Raw genomic sequence first — 16,271 nt, forward strand, 5'->3', positions numbered from 1 at the left:
TATTGGATGGGGGAGCACTTTACCCAAAATAAGAAACTCTTACTGAAATACAGAAGATTTGTGTATGGTCTGAAAAAAAGAATATAGAATTTCAAAGCTGTAAACGCGCAACTAAATCCTTACGCATATTTTTAAAAGATTTTATTTATTAATTTTTAGAAAGAAGGAAAGGGAAGGAGAAAGAAGGAAAGAAGCACTAATTTGTGAAAGAAACATTGATCAGTTGCCTCTTGTATGCGCCCTGACCAAGATTTGAACTGGTGACCTTTTTGTTGGCAGGACAATGCCCAACCCACCTGAGCCATACCAGTCAGGGTGCTTACGCACAGAAAAGGCAAAGGAATTTTGGTTTCAATTAGAGTAAATATGACATAAATAAAAATAATGGGAAATGATAGTAAAATGTAAACAAAGTTCCAATACAATTAAAGCAGAGTTTCTTTATATTACATAAAAAGGAAAATTATTAGTTATAATGCTTTTACAAAATGTTATCAGCTAGGTTATATTACCTCCACAAAGGAAACAAGGCAGATGTTTATAACTTCATAAAATATGATAAAGAAGGAATAGAGCAGACTATTTTAGATAGTATAGTCAGAGAAGGCTTTTCTGAGGAAATAACATTTAAGCAGAGACCTACATGTTCTGGCAGAAGAACATTTCCTGCAGAGAGGCTAATAAGTTCACCAGTCTTCAGCGGGATTAAACTTAGAATGTTTAAGAAACAAAATACAAGTTATAACAAGATTGAAAAAAAGACAATGTTTAAATGGACTTTAAAGCAATATAATTAAGTAGAACACGTCCAGTTTTCTTACATGAAACAGGTCCAAGATTAGAGTCCTGAATCTGAAGTTTAGGTTGCCAGGATATGGGAATCTCTCAGAGGAAGAAGAATAGGATTGTTTCAAAATAAAATTTTAAGTGTGAGTTTTACTGTTATTTATTATTTTTTTCAGAATATTATTATGAAATCAGTGGTTTTTATTATTGATTATAATCTTGTGTAGGCAAGAATCAATTCAGAAAAAAGTGTGTCAAAAATAAATGCAAGTAGCTAACATAGTCAGAAACAGACATTCTTAGGAAGCAATGACCCCCAAAAGAAAATAGTTTAGTAACAGCAATTTTTACAAATATTTTAATGCTATAGTATTTAGGGTGTGTGTGTGTGTGTGTGTGTGTGTGTGTGTGTGCGCGCACGCGCGAGCATGTGCACATGTGTAATATATCAAATCATGTACAATAGGACTGGGAATTGAAGACTTGCACAAAAAACTACCCAAGGTTTAATTTAGAGACTTAGTCAACATGCCAAAAGAAAATAAAGGGGAAGCTACAAACTGGACATTGTATTCCATGATTGAAATGATAAAAAAGAACTGGAAAATTGCCAGCTTTTTAACCTTTTAAAAATAACAATGTGGGTAGTTAGTGCAGAAGATCATATTCTCAGAGTGGTTTGTTCCAAATTCAAATATGTCAGCAGACCTAGTAGAATTCAAAGTATTTTAGAAATAAATTATCTGAGGTTAGAAATAGAAGAACCTCTTTATAATGCCATAAAAATTAAAGTACTTTAACAAAGTTTTAAAATTTTTCCAAGAATTTGTCGAACTCAGTTTATTATGATAAAGTCTAGCTGAACAGGATGTATTTAAGATACTCCAAAATGCAAAGATATTAAGAAGTTTAGAATCTGTTGTGTTATAGTGGCTTGTACCATACCCACTCATCTGAGCAGAGACTTTTTTTTTTCCCCCTTGTCAGAAAGTCTTATTATTTATAGGAGTCAAGTTTTGCTGTGTTCTAGCTTTCTGATCTATAAAAATGGGTTTGCTAAAGAAAGACCAGGAGAATGCTGTTATATTCTTTTGGATGGGAAAGGGCTTCTGAAAGGATTTCCAAAAAGTAAAAAGCTAAGGAAGTTTCATAGTAGTCCCAATGAAGCCATTAGTGTTCAAACATTGGACAATAAGGGTACTTGAGAAAAAGGAAATAAATAAGGTGAGTCCCACAATTCTCCAACTCACTGCCTGGAGGAAAATTCCAGACCACAGCAATGGGAAGAGGAAATTACATAGTGGAACAGTCTTATCCAGTTGAGGAGACAAAGAATAGAATTCAAGGAAGCCAAGGAAGGTTGAGTTTGCAGGGCAGAAAAGAGGGGTCACAAAAAAAGAGCTCAAGATCTGGAGAGGGGTTCCCTCAAGTCTTTGGCTGATCTATCTGTGCATGCATGAGAAGAAACTTAACTTGAGACCAGGAAAGACTCACTTGAAAGGAATAGGCTGAACAATTTCTGAAACTCACAGAAGCTGAAAATAGGTCTTCTAACCAACCAAAGTGGAAGATCTCATAATACAGGCTACCTCATTTTATTACACTTCACAATTTTCCTTTTTTTTAAATGTAAATTGAAGGTTTGTGGCAACACTGTCTGGAGCAAGTCTGTTGGCACCAATTTTCTTACAGCATTTGCTCACTTCTTGTTTCTATATCACATTTTGGTAATTCTCACAATATTTCAAACTTTTTCATTATTACTGTATTATATTTGTTATGGTGATCTGTGATTGGTGATATTTGATGTTATTATTATAATTATTTTGAGGTACCATGAACTACACCCATATAAGATGGTGAACTTAATCGATAAATGCTATGTGTGTGTTCTAATTGCTCTACCAACTGGCTCTTCCCCTGTCCTCCTGTTCGGGCCTCCCTATTCCCTGAGACACAACAGTATTGAAATTAGGCCAATTGCTAATCCTACAATAGCTTCAGAGTGCTCCAAGTGAAGGGAATAGTTGTACATCTTGCACTTTAAATTAAAAGCTAGGTCTCTTGCACCAAACAATTATTAAGTTATAAATCTAATGGTAAAGTTCTTAAGGGAAATTAAAAGTGCTACTCCAGTGAAAATAGAATAATAAGAAAGCAAAACAACCTTATTGTGATATGGAGAAAGTTTTAGTGATCTGGATAGAGGATAAACCAATCACAACAAAGCCTAACTCTCTTCAGACCTCTGAAGGCTGAAAAAGATGAGGAAGCTGTGGAAGAAAAGTTTGAAGCTAACAAAGGTTGGTTCATGTGGAAGTTTAAGGAAAGAAGTCATCTTTATAACATGAAAGTGCAAGGCGAAGCAGCAAGTGTTGATATAGAAGTGCAGGAAGTTATCCAGAAGATCTAGCTAAAAGAATGAAGGGGGGCGACAGGACGGGCTGGAGCGAGAGGGAGCAAAGCAACCCTGGCAGCGAGATGCAGCACTGATGCTTCCTCCTCTTCGCCCTCCTCACCCTGCTGGCACTCACCTCCGCAGTGGCCAAAAAGAAAGACAAAGTGAAAAAGGGTGGCCCGGGGAGCGAGTGCACGGAGTGGACCTTGGGGCGCTGCACCCCCAGCAACAAGGACTGTGGCGCGGGTTTCCGTGAAGGTACCTGCAGGGCCCAGACTCAGCGCATCCGGTGCAGGGCGCCATGCAACTGGAAGAAGGAGTTTGGAGCCGACTGCAAGTACAAGTTTGAGAGCTGGGGCTCCTGTGATGGGGGCTCTGGCACCAAAACCCGCCAAGCCACCCTGAAGAAGGTGCGGTACAATGCCCAGTGCCAGGAGACCATCCGCGTCACCAAGCCCTGCACCCCCAAGACCAAAGCCAAGGCCAAAGCTAAGAAAGGGAAAGGAAAGGACTAAGCGGCCAGGCCTGAATGCCAAAGAGCCCCTGGCCCACATCCTTTTTCTCCCACAGGCCCAAGATATAACCCACCAGTGCCTTTTGTACTTGAACTTTATCATTCGTGCCCTGCCTGTTCCCCTTGCCTTCCCACCCCAACCCCAAGTGCCCCAAGTAGGGAGGGACAAGGGGTTCTGGGCAGCTTAACCTCCCCCAAAGGGATTTCATTCCTGTGCCCCTTTTGTTCTTACCCACAATGATGCCATTGCTAAGAAACAAATAAACTTATTTTCTCCAAAAAAAGAAAAAAGAATGAAGGGGGCTACACTAAAAACGAGATTTTCAATCTAGATGAAACTGCCTTATATTGGAAGAAGATGCCATCTAGGACTTTCATAGCTAGAGAGAAGACAATGTCTAGCTTCAAAGTGTCCAACGACAGGCTTATTCTTTTATTGAAGGTTAATGCAGCTGGTGACTTTAAGTTAAGGCCAGTGCTCATTTGTCATTCAGAAAATCCTGGGACCCTGAAGAATTATGCTAAATCTCTGCCTTTGCTCTCAAATGGAACAGTAAAGCCTAGGTGACAGCATATCTGTTTATAACATGGTTAACTGAATATTTGAATCCCCCCACACACACACACGCACACTCACACAAGATTCCTTTCAAAATGTTACTGCTCATTGACAATGCACTTGGTCACCCAAGAGCTCTGATGAACATGTACAACAAGATGTTGTTTTCATGACTGCTAACATAACATCTATTCTGCAGCCCATGTATTGGAGTAATTTTAAGTCTTATTATTTAAGAAATACATTTTATAAAGTTATAGTGCCATAGCTAGTGATTTCTGTGGATCTGGGCAAAATAAAATGAAAATTTTCTAAAAAAAATTAATCATTCTAGATGTTGTTAGGAACATTCATGATTCATCAGAAAAGGCTCAAAAATCAACATTAACAGGAGTTTGGAATAAGTTGATTCTAAGCCTCATAGATGACTTTGAGGGGTTCAAGAAATCAGTGGATGAAGTAACTGCAGATGTGGTAGAAAGAGCAAGAGAATTAGAATTAGAAGTAGAGCCTGAAGATGTGATTGAATTGCTGCCATCTCATGTTAAAGCCTTAATGGATGAGTTGTTTCTTATGGATGAGCAAAGAAAATAAATAGGTTCTACTCCTAGAGAAGATGCTGTGCAGATTGTTGAAATGACCACAAAGGACTTAGAAAATTACATAAAGTTAGTTAATAAAGCAGTGGCAGGATTTGAAAGGATTTGACCCGAATTCTGAAAGAAGTTCTGCTTGGTAAAATGCTATCAAACAGCTTCATACACTACTGAGAAATTGTTTATGAAAGGAAGATTCAATTAATTTGGCAAACTTGCTATTGTCTTCTTTTAAGAAATTGCCACAGCACCCTACCCTTCAGCAACCACCACTCTAATCAGTCAGCAGCCATAAACATCAAGGCAAGATCCTCTACCAGCAAAAAGATTACGACACAGATGATCATTAGGATTTTTTAGCAATAAAGACTTAAGTTCTTGCATACTTAATAGACTACAGTAAGTGTAACTATGACTTTTATATGCACTGGGACACAAAAAAATTCATATGACTCACTTTATTGGAATGTTTGCTTTATTGTGGTGGTCAGGAATCAAACCTGTAATGTCTTCAAGGTATGTTTGTAAATGGTATTGTGTGTTCTCAGAAGGGTGTTGTGTTGATGAGGCTATGTTAGCAGTGGGCTGAAGGCTGTTCTGGATCTACCTTAACAAAGCTTAGAGCCAACCCTCCAGGAAGGATCAAACTGATTCTAAGTCCAAGTCACTTAACTGCTTACCAGAACAAAATTCAACATTCTTTAAAGGAATACAACAAAATCTAGTCCCCAGAAATGTGAACTTCATAATGTCTGGCATCAAACCAAAAATTACTAAGCATCAAAGGAAGCAGGAAACTATGCTCTGTAACTGCAAGTAAAATTCATCAGTAGAAAGAGTAGAGACGATAGGATAAGTAAACAAGCATATTAAATGGTTGTTATCAATATGCTCTATAGTTCAAAAATGTAGAGGAAAACACAAATATGATGAGAGGAGGGCAGAAAGATATAAAAAAGAAAAGTGAAGTGGAATTTCTAGAAATGAAAAATATATCTGAAATGAAAAATACACTGGGTGGGATTAACAGCAGGTTTTTCACTGCAAAAGGAAGGATCAGTGAATTTTCAGGCATGTAAACTATCCAAAATGAAGCTCAGAGGTCACCCAGCTTCTACTTACTGCATAGAGAACTTCAAAGAAAACTGTTTTCACTCTCCACAATGAAAACAAAATTTAAAAGCCTTATAAACTACAAAATTCATTTTTTAACCAATCAGAGAGCTGAAACCTCAAGGCAATCATGTGACCTCAAGTACAAGGAGAAATGGGACACATGAACTGTCTTACCTGTGGCAAAACATGGGAGAATAAAGTGTCTCACCAGTCACAACAGAAGCGGGTACAAAGAATCAACTAAAATTTTAAAGTTTAAGATAAAGCCAGTTGTGGGCTAACAGCATGTGGTTTTGAACTAATTGGGGGCATTTAACAAAAAAGACAGTTGAAAAAGGGATTTCACACTCACCGTCAAGGTTTCCTGCCCTCCCTCCCCCAAGTCTGCAAGAATGTTAGGGGTGGGTAGGGTAGGAGACTGAAGAGAATTCCTGTTGATGGTACAGGCATGCAGATGCTGACCAGCTGCCATTGTGGGAAAGACAGAAAAGCCTGCCAGTGTCCCTGAAAGACGTAGGCCACTTTAGGAGGGGCAGCAAAGCCTCTTGCCTAAAGGAAACAAGTTAAGACATATTGTGACTGGGGGAGGACAGGAAACTTGTCTTAGACCTAAAATCCTGTGCTTCTACGAAGTACAGGTTTCCTGCCTGTCAGGGAGGTTTAAAAACTTGAACGCAAGATCAACTTTAGATACAAAGCAGAGTTTTTGCTCTTATAGGGAGAGGAAGGGATGAGAGACAGGAAAGCAACAGCAGGTACCATTGGGGGAATGACAAAACCATGAAGAGAGATCCACTCAGGGACACAGATTTATAGGATCTGTTGAAAGCTGAGGATGAAAAACTAACCCTGAGAAAAGTCCTACAGCAACCCAGCCATATAATAAACACTAGGGAAAAACAGCCAATCACTAGAGGGAATTGAAGCCTCAGGTCCACTACAGATAGCCAAGCAACAACAATCACACCCAGCTAAACTCCTAATTTGATTAATTTTTTCACACTAAAGGCCTTATATGGGAAGAGGAATGTTCATTTCCTGGCCTAAATACTGTTTGCCTCTTCTACACATGACATCCTTCATTCAATAAAAATTATGAGAAATGCACATAAGAAAAAAATTATCAGGAGGCAAAATAATCAACAGGACAAGACTCAAAGGTGACTCATGTTAGACCTATCAGACAAGGATTTCAAAGTAACTCTGCTTAATAAGGTTTTAGTGGAAAAGGTGGACAAAATGCACAGGTAATTTTTAGCAAATAGATGGAGGTAATGAGAGTCTAATTGAAATACTAGAAATAAAATACATGATATCAGAGATGAATTCCTTTAAGAATCATCAGTAGACAGCATAGATGCAGAAGAAATTTGAATATAGGTCAATAGAAATCCAAACTGAAACACAAAGAGAAAAAAGATTGACAGCAGACAGAGCTATGGGACAGTGTCAAAGCCTAATATGTGTGACCGAAGTCTCAAATGGAGTGTAAGAGAAAAAAAATTATAGACTCAAGATTTTAAAAACAAAACACATACACACACAACTAGACATACTATGTTCAAACTACTGAAAGCCAATAATAAAAAAATCTGAGCCCTGGCTAGTGGAGCTCAGTTGGGGTTGGAGCATCGTCCCATAACTGAAGGGTTGTGGGTTCGATTCCTGGTCAGGGCACATGCACATGCAGGTTTGATCCTGGATCCAGGCAGGTATGGGAGGCAACCAGTCAATGTTTCTCCCTTCCTCTCTCTGAAAGCAGTGAAAAATGTCCTCAGGTGACAAGGAAAGAAAAGAAAAAAGAAAAAATATCTTGAGGGCAGTCAGAGGCAGAAAAAATAATATGCACAGAGAAATGAAAATAAACTACACCAGACTTAGTAGAAAGTTTGTGAGCAACAGGATGATGGAGAACATCCCTAAAAAAGTATTAAATTTTTTTAAACTGTCAACCCTGAATTATCTATCCTTTGAAAATACTTTTTTTTTTTTAATGAGGGCAAAGTTAAGACTTTTTCAGAAATAGAAAAGCTGAGAGAATCCATTCCCAGCAGACTTGAGCTACAGTAACTGTTCAAGTTCTTCAGGCAAAGGACACGTGACCCCAGACAGAAACTTGGATCTACACCAGGACTCAGCAGTGTTTTTTTATAGAGGTCCACATATTACATATTTTAGGCTTTGTGGGTCAGACAATGTCTGTCACAGCTATTCAACTCTGCCCTTAAAGCACAAAAGCAACCATAGACAATTTATAAGCAAATAAGCATGGCTGTGTTCCAGTAAAACTTTATTTACAAAAATAGGGAGTGGGCCAGCTTTGGTTTATGGGTCATAGTATGCCAGCCCCTATCTGTACAAAGAAAGGGCAGCTCCAGAAATGGTAAAAATGAAAGTAAAAATAAAAGATAGGTTTCTTCATTTTAAATCACCACAAAATAACAATGTCTAAGCAAAAATAGTAACACTGTATATGGGGCATATAAAATATTCAAAAGTAAAATGTACCACAACAGTAACTCAAAGGATGCAAGGGAAGATTTTGGAGTATGTTATTGTAAGGTTGTTACATTTGAAGGTAGACCTTGTTAATTAAAGATACATGATATTGTAAATTGAGGGCAAACACTAAACATTAAAAGCAAACAGTATAAACTAAATGGAATACTTAATCCAAAAGCAAGTTAAAAAAAAAGTCATAGGAGACAAATAGAAAACATCTCACAAAATGACAGATTTAACTGCAGCCATATCAATAATCACATTAAATGTAAATAGTCAAAATGAAGCACACAGAGAAACAGATTTTCTAAGTTTTGACTTTTATATTCTCTATTTTTTTCAGTGGTTTTGAAGATATTTTTAGGAATAGGTTCTTACCTATATGAAAACACTGAAATAGTGAACATCACATCTATTTATACATGGCTAACACTGTGTAGCAAACACCTCCTCACAGTCTAACACTGGTAATACCTCCTTTTTACCTATCAAGGACAGTCTGTCCCTGTACCCCCCATGAACTCCAGACAACAAACAAGTTATCTTGAACCAGCACTTAAAACCATCAGACCCGAGATAATCTCTTGTAACCATTTTCCACAACCCCTGTGAGAAAGGAGATAAGCAGGTTAAGGATTAATTACATCCAAGCCTATCCTGTTTCCTCTATATTATATAATCTACGTCTTCGTTGAAATTCAGTTTAGATTGTCTTTGTTTATGCCTTCATTTTTCTTCAAATTCCTTACCACCTTTGCCAGATATTTCATGCATTATTTTGGTAAATCTTTCTCTTTCAGTTGTGAATAGAAACTTAATTGTGGCTAAGTACACAAATAGTGCTAGAGATATACTCGTTCATTAACACTAAGGGAAGAGTGAAGCCATAAACTTTTAATGAAATGAAATGCATAAAGAATTTTAAAAGCTTTGAAAATATGCAGGAGTTTCCTTTAAATTATTTCCCTGGAATCTTACCTTTTTGTGTTTCAGTTTGGATTTCTATTGACCTATATTGACCTTTTTTCTGCCTCTATTTAAGACTTTATACTCAAGCACTGATATTCAAAATACACATATATGGATTTTAGAGTCAATATATTTCATTTTTTAAAAAAATAATTAATATAATTAGCCCTTAGCTTGTGTTTTTCACTGTTCTAAGTACTTTATATGTCAGTACATTTTATCTTCACAAAAACCCAGTGAGGTGAAACTGTTATTTCATAGTTGAGGCAATTGTTGAGGGGCAGAGAAGTTAGGTAATGTTAGTTGAAGCAGAGTGGTAATTTAAACCTAGTCTACATCCAGAGTCTCTGTTCAAACCACTTCCCTGTGCTCTTACCTAAGTATATTATATGTATTTTTCCTTTTCTTCCTTCATTCTTTACTTTTTTCTTTTGTTTTTCCCTTTAGGAAATATTTTGCACAGACATACTGTGACTTAAATTGATTTATGTAGCTATTTATAGTGAGCTGGTGTGTATAAAAAACTTATTTTGAGTTATGCCTGAATCACAAACGAACTTTGGATTATAACCCATTGATAACTTGAGGCTAGCCTTTACCTGTTTTCAAACTGCAAAGGTAGGATGGCAATAAATTGCAAGACTGGAGACCATGCATGGAAAACTGAATGTCTCAAATTTACCCTCAGTCTATGTATTATGTAGCAAGAACCTTATTTAAATCTTAGGAGACCACAAAAGGGATTTAAGACACTCTTTTGGCCTTTCTTTGTCCATCTATTTAATAAAATAAGAATAGTCTCCTTTCAGTTGTTCTATATTTGTATATTTTCTATGGTGTACAAAGTGTACTATCTTTCTGCATTTTATAGGTGGAGGGTGTTGAGTGCCACTGAGAAATTTTATTAACATTTAGAGTTTTCTTAATCTGAGTAAAATGAAGTCTTGGTAATTCTAAGTATATTAACTTCAATTTGCTATATTCAGTATCCCATATTCATAGTTAAATATTTTAAAGTGTAGTTAAAGAAATGTATCATGAGCTACTTATACATTTTATTTTTGTAACTGTACATTGTCATTATTCCAAAAGTCCCTACATTTTTTTAGCAGCTGTCTTTTTCCTTTTGCTACTACTGGCAGTGCTCAGATTTACATTCTGTTGGAAGGGGGTGCCTGATTACTAGCAAAATAGATGAGAATGTCAATTTCATGGAATATTAAAACAGAAGGATATCCTCTAATCCAAACTTGTCCCACCTTAACCCATTCTCCAGGTAAAGAAACTGAGGCCTGGGGAGGTTAATGACTTGTTACATGTCACACAGCTATCTCACAGCAGAGACAGGAATAGACCCTTCTGACTCTTTCCAAGCTTATTTCATTCCACCCACTCTTTCTGACCAGATAGTTGGTGAATGGTAGCAGTTCCATTGACTAGTTTCTTTCTTTTTATTCCAGTTCTTGCTGTCAAGGGAAACTAGCTAATTAACAATCATTTATTATCTGCTATTTTAGAGCACAGTTCTGTTAAGCTGTCTCTGCTTCCATGTGGCTGTGTGCCATATATAGAGCCTTGGAGTAGAATTTGTCCCTGGCACACAAACAAAACAAGTCTAGAATTCTGGATTAGTGTTCTCTGAACAAGTGGCATCTGCCTTCTGGTCCCTAGGTGCCATAAAAAACAGACTCAGATACTGACCTTGCCTGGTAAGGTTATGGTTTAAATTAAACAGTCAAAATGCAGAAAAATGTGAGAAAATGATAGGAATTAACAGTAATGAGCTTAATGTTCTATTTATCATTGTATGAATCACATTTTTGAGAGAAGCATTTATAACAAGAACTTGGACAAAACAATCAGTATGTCAGAAAGAGTAGGTATTTAAGTGTGTGATTACCAAGATAATTTGATAGTATGTTCTCCTCCCTTTCCCCAGACTATCTCTAGTGGTGTGATTTTTACCTGTTTTTTTTTTGGGGGGGGGGGGGGTGTCGGTATTAGGGGAATAGACAAGAATAAGATATTGAAGGATTGGCTCAATTTGTTTAATCCCTAGAAAGTTCTAAAGTGTCGATTGAATTATTTCAAATCTTTTTTTATTTAAGAATAGAACAAACATTGTGATGCAAAGGTTATTTGATTATTTTTAAAGAATATGTATTCACCATGTTTTCTCCTGAAAAGCAGCCAAAGATGGTTTTATAATTTGTTGGCTTGCTATAAAAATGAAGTCTTTGTTTCTAAATTCTAAACAACACGTGGTTGGGGAAGTGTGGAGACATTGAGTGAGAAAACAAGCTTAAATTCTGAATCTAAGGAAAAACAACAGTGCAGTATAGATATAAATATGATTTCAGGGACAATTTAGAAAATGCAGTTATAAATAAACTGCCTCAGAGAAGTAGGGTTTAGATTTTGAGCTATCTATAATGAATACCTTATTATGTATTCTATGTGTGGCACAATTGGACCATAAAATGGTCCAAAGAGTTCTGATGAATGACTAAAATTGATCAAAATGTATCTTACTCTGTTCATTAATTCCTAATAGCTAACAGCCTAGCCACCTCATCCTGTCATACTGAATTCTGCATTTTAATTGTTTTCTGTGGGCATTTTGGTGGCTGAAAGACCTTCTCATCCTCCTCTGTTTATATTTAATGTGTGAGTCTGATTTTAGGAGGAGGGATGGAGAGCATGGAGAAGGGTAGCTAGATTGGTGCATGTTTGCATCCTGGGCTACTTATCTCAGGTTTTAGTCTCAAGAAGACATTTCTTTACCTTTTTTTTTTTTTCATTTTTATTATCAAGAAGTCATTTCTAAAGTCTATCCAGATTGCCCAGGTCTGTGTGCTCTTGTCAAAGATAATGAGATACTTTATTGGTACTTTAGCAATTCTACGGGAATCAGTGCTTATAGTTCACAGGAGGTTGGTGCAGAGTTAAGATGGAATGACTGACGAGATAAAGGCTGGGTTAGAAAAGCTATTACAACTGGGAACTTGCTAATCACTGACCTCTATAGTGATTCTCTGGTTTATCACTAATCTCACTCACACTGGCATTTTCCTGTGCTTCAGCATCAGCTTCAGCTTTCATAGCTGTGTGAGTAATTTGGCATGGAGTGAACAAGAGAAGGGCATAGAGTCCAGCAGCTGTGCTTGTTGGCATAGATATTTAAATATCTTCAGTGTAGCCAGCAGTGTGCTTGGCACAAATGTTAGCCAATAATACTTAAACAAATTGTTGTGAAGAAAATAAGCAGGCATTTATGTTAAAATCTGCTCTTTTCTTTCCTTAAAAAAGGTCTGTTCGTTTGAGATCCTTTGGATTTTTTTTTCTGTAAGTTTGAGCAGATTGCTACCAAAATTAAGTCTGTAAATTTAATGGTTAGAATTTGCCTAGGTTCTTTCAGACAAGAATTTCCAAGTACTTTATAGGCATTAATTAAACTGTGCAGGACTGTGTGAGTTGATTTTTCTAAAAAATGAATGGGACCATTGATGTTAAGTGATTTGTAACTTGCCCAGTTCACTCACTGAAAGAGTCAAGAGCCAAGAGATGAATCCAGTAATTAGGATTCCTAGGTCTCTGCTCTGATATACCCCGTGGCATTACAAGTTTGCCCACTTTGTAGGAGACTATTTTATGTTTTTCCAAGTGATTAGTGTGATTCAAATTGTAGGAAACCTTTGGTGTAGTATTCACCCCCAAAAAAGAAAGAGGAGAAGCTTCTCTATGAGCGTAGAGCCGAGGTAAATGATGAGTTTTCAAAGGTACTCGAGGGTAAGGAGGATAGTCTGCTAATAAAACTGTTTTCAAATTTAGATTTGTGCCCAAATACTTAGATTTGCCTATGTAAGGATTTCATATTGTTTCTCTGAAAACTAAATGTGGAAAAGCTCTCATGATTTATATATTGAAATATTTCATTTTGAAACATTGTAATGTTGACTGAGATAACTGTGAAACATCCAGGAATTCTTTTCCTAGGTTAAGACTTTATCTTATTTTAAAAAAAGAAAAAAAGTCTAATGCTACCCATTTGAAAAATAGCACATGGAGTTTTTTTATTTAATAGATTGTGAATTTGAATTAATGAATACAAATCAGTATGCCTTACAAAAATGAACATTGAAGTATTATTGGCTTTTAGACAAATAGGGAAACTATTTGTTCTAATTTGTGGTGTTACTCGTGAAGTCAACAAATGTTTCTTAAGTAGTATATTATTCACTGAAAGTAGTAAATTTTAGTTTGCAGGAAATTTCCAGGTATTCATTATACTGCTGCAGACATAAATGCTGAGTCAGCTGTATCTTCCATAATATCTTTGTCTCTGGCCATTTCCTCATAAAAACATTGTTTTTGAATTGGTAGCAAAAGAGTACATACTGCCAGGAGAGTTACAGGACATGTTTCTCCAGCCAGAAGATTGAGACCTACAGGAAATCTTGAAAATTTACTGTCCTATCTCACGACTGTTATCAGCTTCCTTCAATCACTTCTTGGTCTTCACAGGGTTTCTAGTAGGAGGAAAATACAACCAGCAACGCTACCAGCAATGCTACCAGCAATGTACCTAAAGCACCTTTCACAGAGCCTTGCCCATAATAGCCAGTCAGCAAATGCTAGTTCCTGTCACCACACCCACAGCAATCTCAAGACTTTCAGAGTAATGAGAGGAAATGGAAGAGTCCTCCTAGACTGCTGTGCACTCTATAAGGAAGGCTCAGCAAAGCATCCTGGGAGTTCTGAGCCAAAGTTGGTCGACAAAGGAATGTCATGTCTCCCACAAAGAGGTGTGCTTTCATTTTTCCACCATACTTTGTTGAGGTATGCTAGAGGCAAGGGATTCTCAGTGCAAAAGCAGTCATGGACTTCAGAGTATAGCAACTGGAGCCCTCAGGTCAGTTGCATTCCCTGAAGTGGGAGTTCTACAAGTTGAATTCTCATGGCTGCCACAGCAATTTTTTTTTTTCTCCCACAAAAATTGTTTTAAACATACATACAAGCAAATTCCTGCATTGGCCACACAAAACCACCTCTGGGATGCCATTATGCAATCTCTGATCTTGGTCAATTTGTTCATTTTTTTACAGATTAGGAAACTGAGGCCCAGAAAAACAGGATTAGAATAAATATTTTTCTAGCAAGCATTTAAAACAAGAGTAACATCATCGTGTGCCCTGTGTGAGAACTGAAAACAATAGCAATGACTTGTGAGTGAAACCAGCATAACTGACCATCTTCTAGCAATATCCAGAGCCAACCTTTAGACTGGTGGAATTTTGCTGCCAGTCATTTTTGGAATGATTTGTCATCAGTCCCTCTTTTCAGCAGAAATTGATTTTCCATATAGTGCCAAATCAGTTGATTGGTAGAGGCTGCTGAGAGGGCTAAACAAGAGAAAAATTCTTATTCTACATTTGAGCTGTACCAAATATCTACATGTATGATCAGAATGTAGGGATTGTGTCCTAAACCTTCACTGGAAAACAGTGCAGTATAGTAGTATGCTGTTAAGAATTTGGTGTCAGATAGCCCTGTATTCTAGTTCTTTGGGCTGTTTATTAATTCTGTGACCTTGGGCAAATTATTTCTCCTCATTAGTAAAATGGAGATTTAGTAGTACCTACTTCAGTGGCTTGGAAGAATTAAAGCTGCCATTAGCTTTCTTCTGCATTATTTTAAGTCTTCTAATTGGTCTACTAGCTTCCACACTTGTTCATCTGTTGTTTATTCTCCACATAGCAGCCACGATGATACTTTTAATACATAGATCTTTTCAATAAATAGTAATGATGAAGTCAATTAGATTTCCCTACAGAAAAAGAACATGTACCTGACCTTGTACTAACATACTCTGAAACCCAGTTCAGATTAAAATGTGAGAGATAAACAGTAAAGCTTTTAAAGGAAAACAGAAAAATAGATTTGTAACCTTGGAATAGGCAGAGATCTTTAAACAGTACACACCGAGAAAAATGCCAATCATAAAGAAAAAATGAACAAGTGGACCTACATTAAAATGGAGAATTACTGTTTGTTAAAAGATGCCATCAAGATTGTAAAATGGCAACCTACAAAAAATAAAAATATGTGAAGAACTTCTACAAATCACCAATGACAGATAATCCAATAGGGAAAAAATGTGGACAAAAACATGGCCATTTCACTATAAAATAACCTAATGTTCAATAAATATGAACACTGTGATTCACCAGTAGAATTTGGCTGCTAAAAATGTCTATTACATCTTCCACGGCATTAATAAATAAATTCACAACACAAGAGCTAATCATTCCACAAATCTCTTTACTAAAAACAGCTGGAATATTATATAATTTTTTTGCATAATCTTTATTTTACTGTTGGAAATTCTGTTTTCTGAGAGTTCTTCCTTATAACAAACTAATGCATCTCTGTATTTTACTTATTTGGTCCTAGGTATCTTCCCTGAGACCTAACAGTGTAGTCTTTGATTACTCCTTGACATGATAGCTCTGCAAGTATTAAAAAGTACAGAGACCACACTTCTCCTAGATCTTCTCTAAACTAACATCCCAGTTATTTTAGCTGATTTTCAGATCCTTCACCAGCCTGTCTCTTTGGTTTTTATTTGTTTTTAAGCATTATGCTTAAAATATGCATGATACAAAGTGGACCTTTTTTGGTGAGACTGTACTCTTAAGTGGTGCTGCATTGGGTGGGCATTGGACTAGACAGCCTCCGACATCACATTGAAAACCCAGTCTCTGATCCTGGGAGAGGTCAGTCAGTTTCATTCGGCAATTCTGATTACTCAGAAATGATGTGGGAGTCCTG

At 36.8% G+C, this 16,271-nt stretch overlaps 1 protein-coding gene and 1 pseudogene across 6 annotated transcripts in view; both read left to right on the forward strand.

The window, feature by feature from the left end:
* The window catches only part of TCF12 (transcription factor 12), a 351,413-nt gene that overhangs the window by 216,001 nt on the left and 119,141 nt on the right, over positions 1 to 16,271 (forward strand). The window lies entirely within an intron of this gene.
* Positions 3,268 to 3,839, forward strand: LOC150016547 (midkine pseudogene; annotated as a pseudogene).

The sequence above is a fragment of the Furipterus horrens genome, unplaced genomic scaffold (genome assembly GCF_987537825.1).
Source record: "Furipterus horrens unplaced genomic scaffold, mFurHor1.1.pri manual_scaffold_3, whole genome shotgun sequence".
Lineage (NCBI taxonomy): Eukaryota > Metazoa > Chordata > Mammalia > Chiroptera > Furipteridae > Furipterus > Furipterus horrens.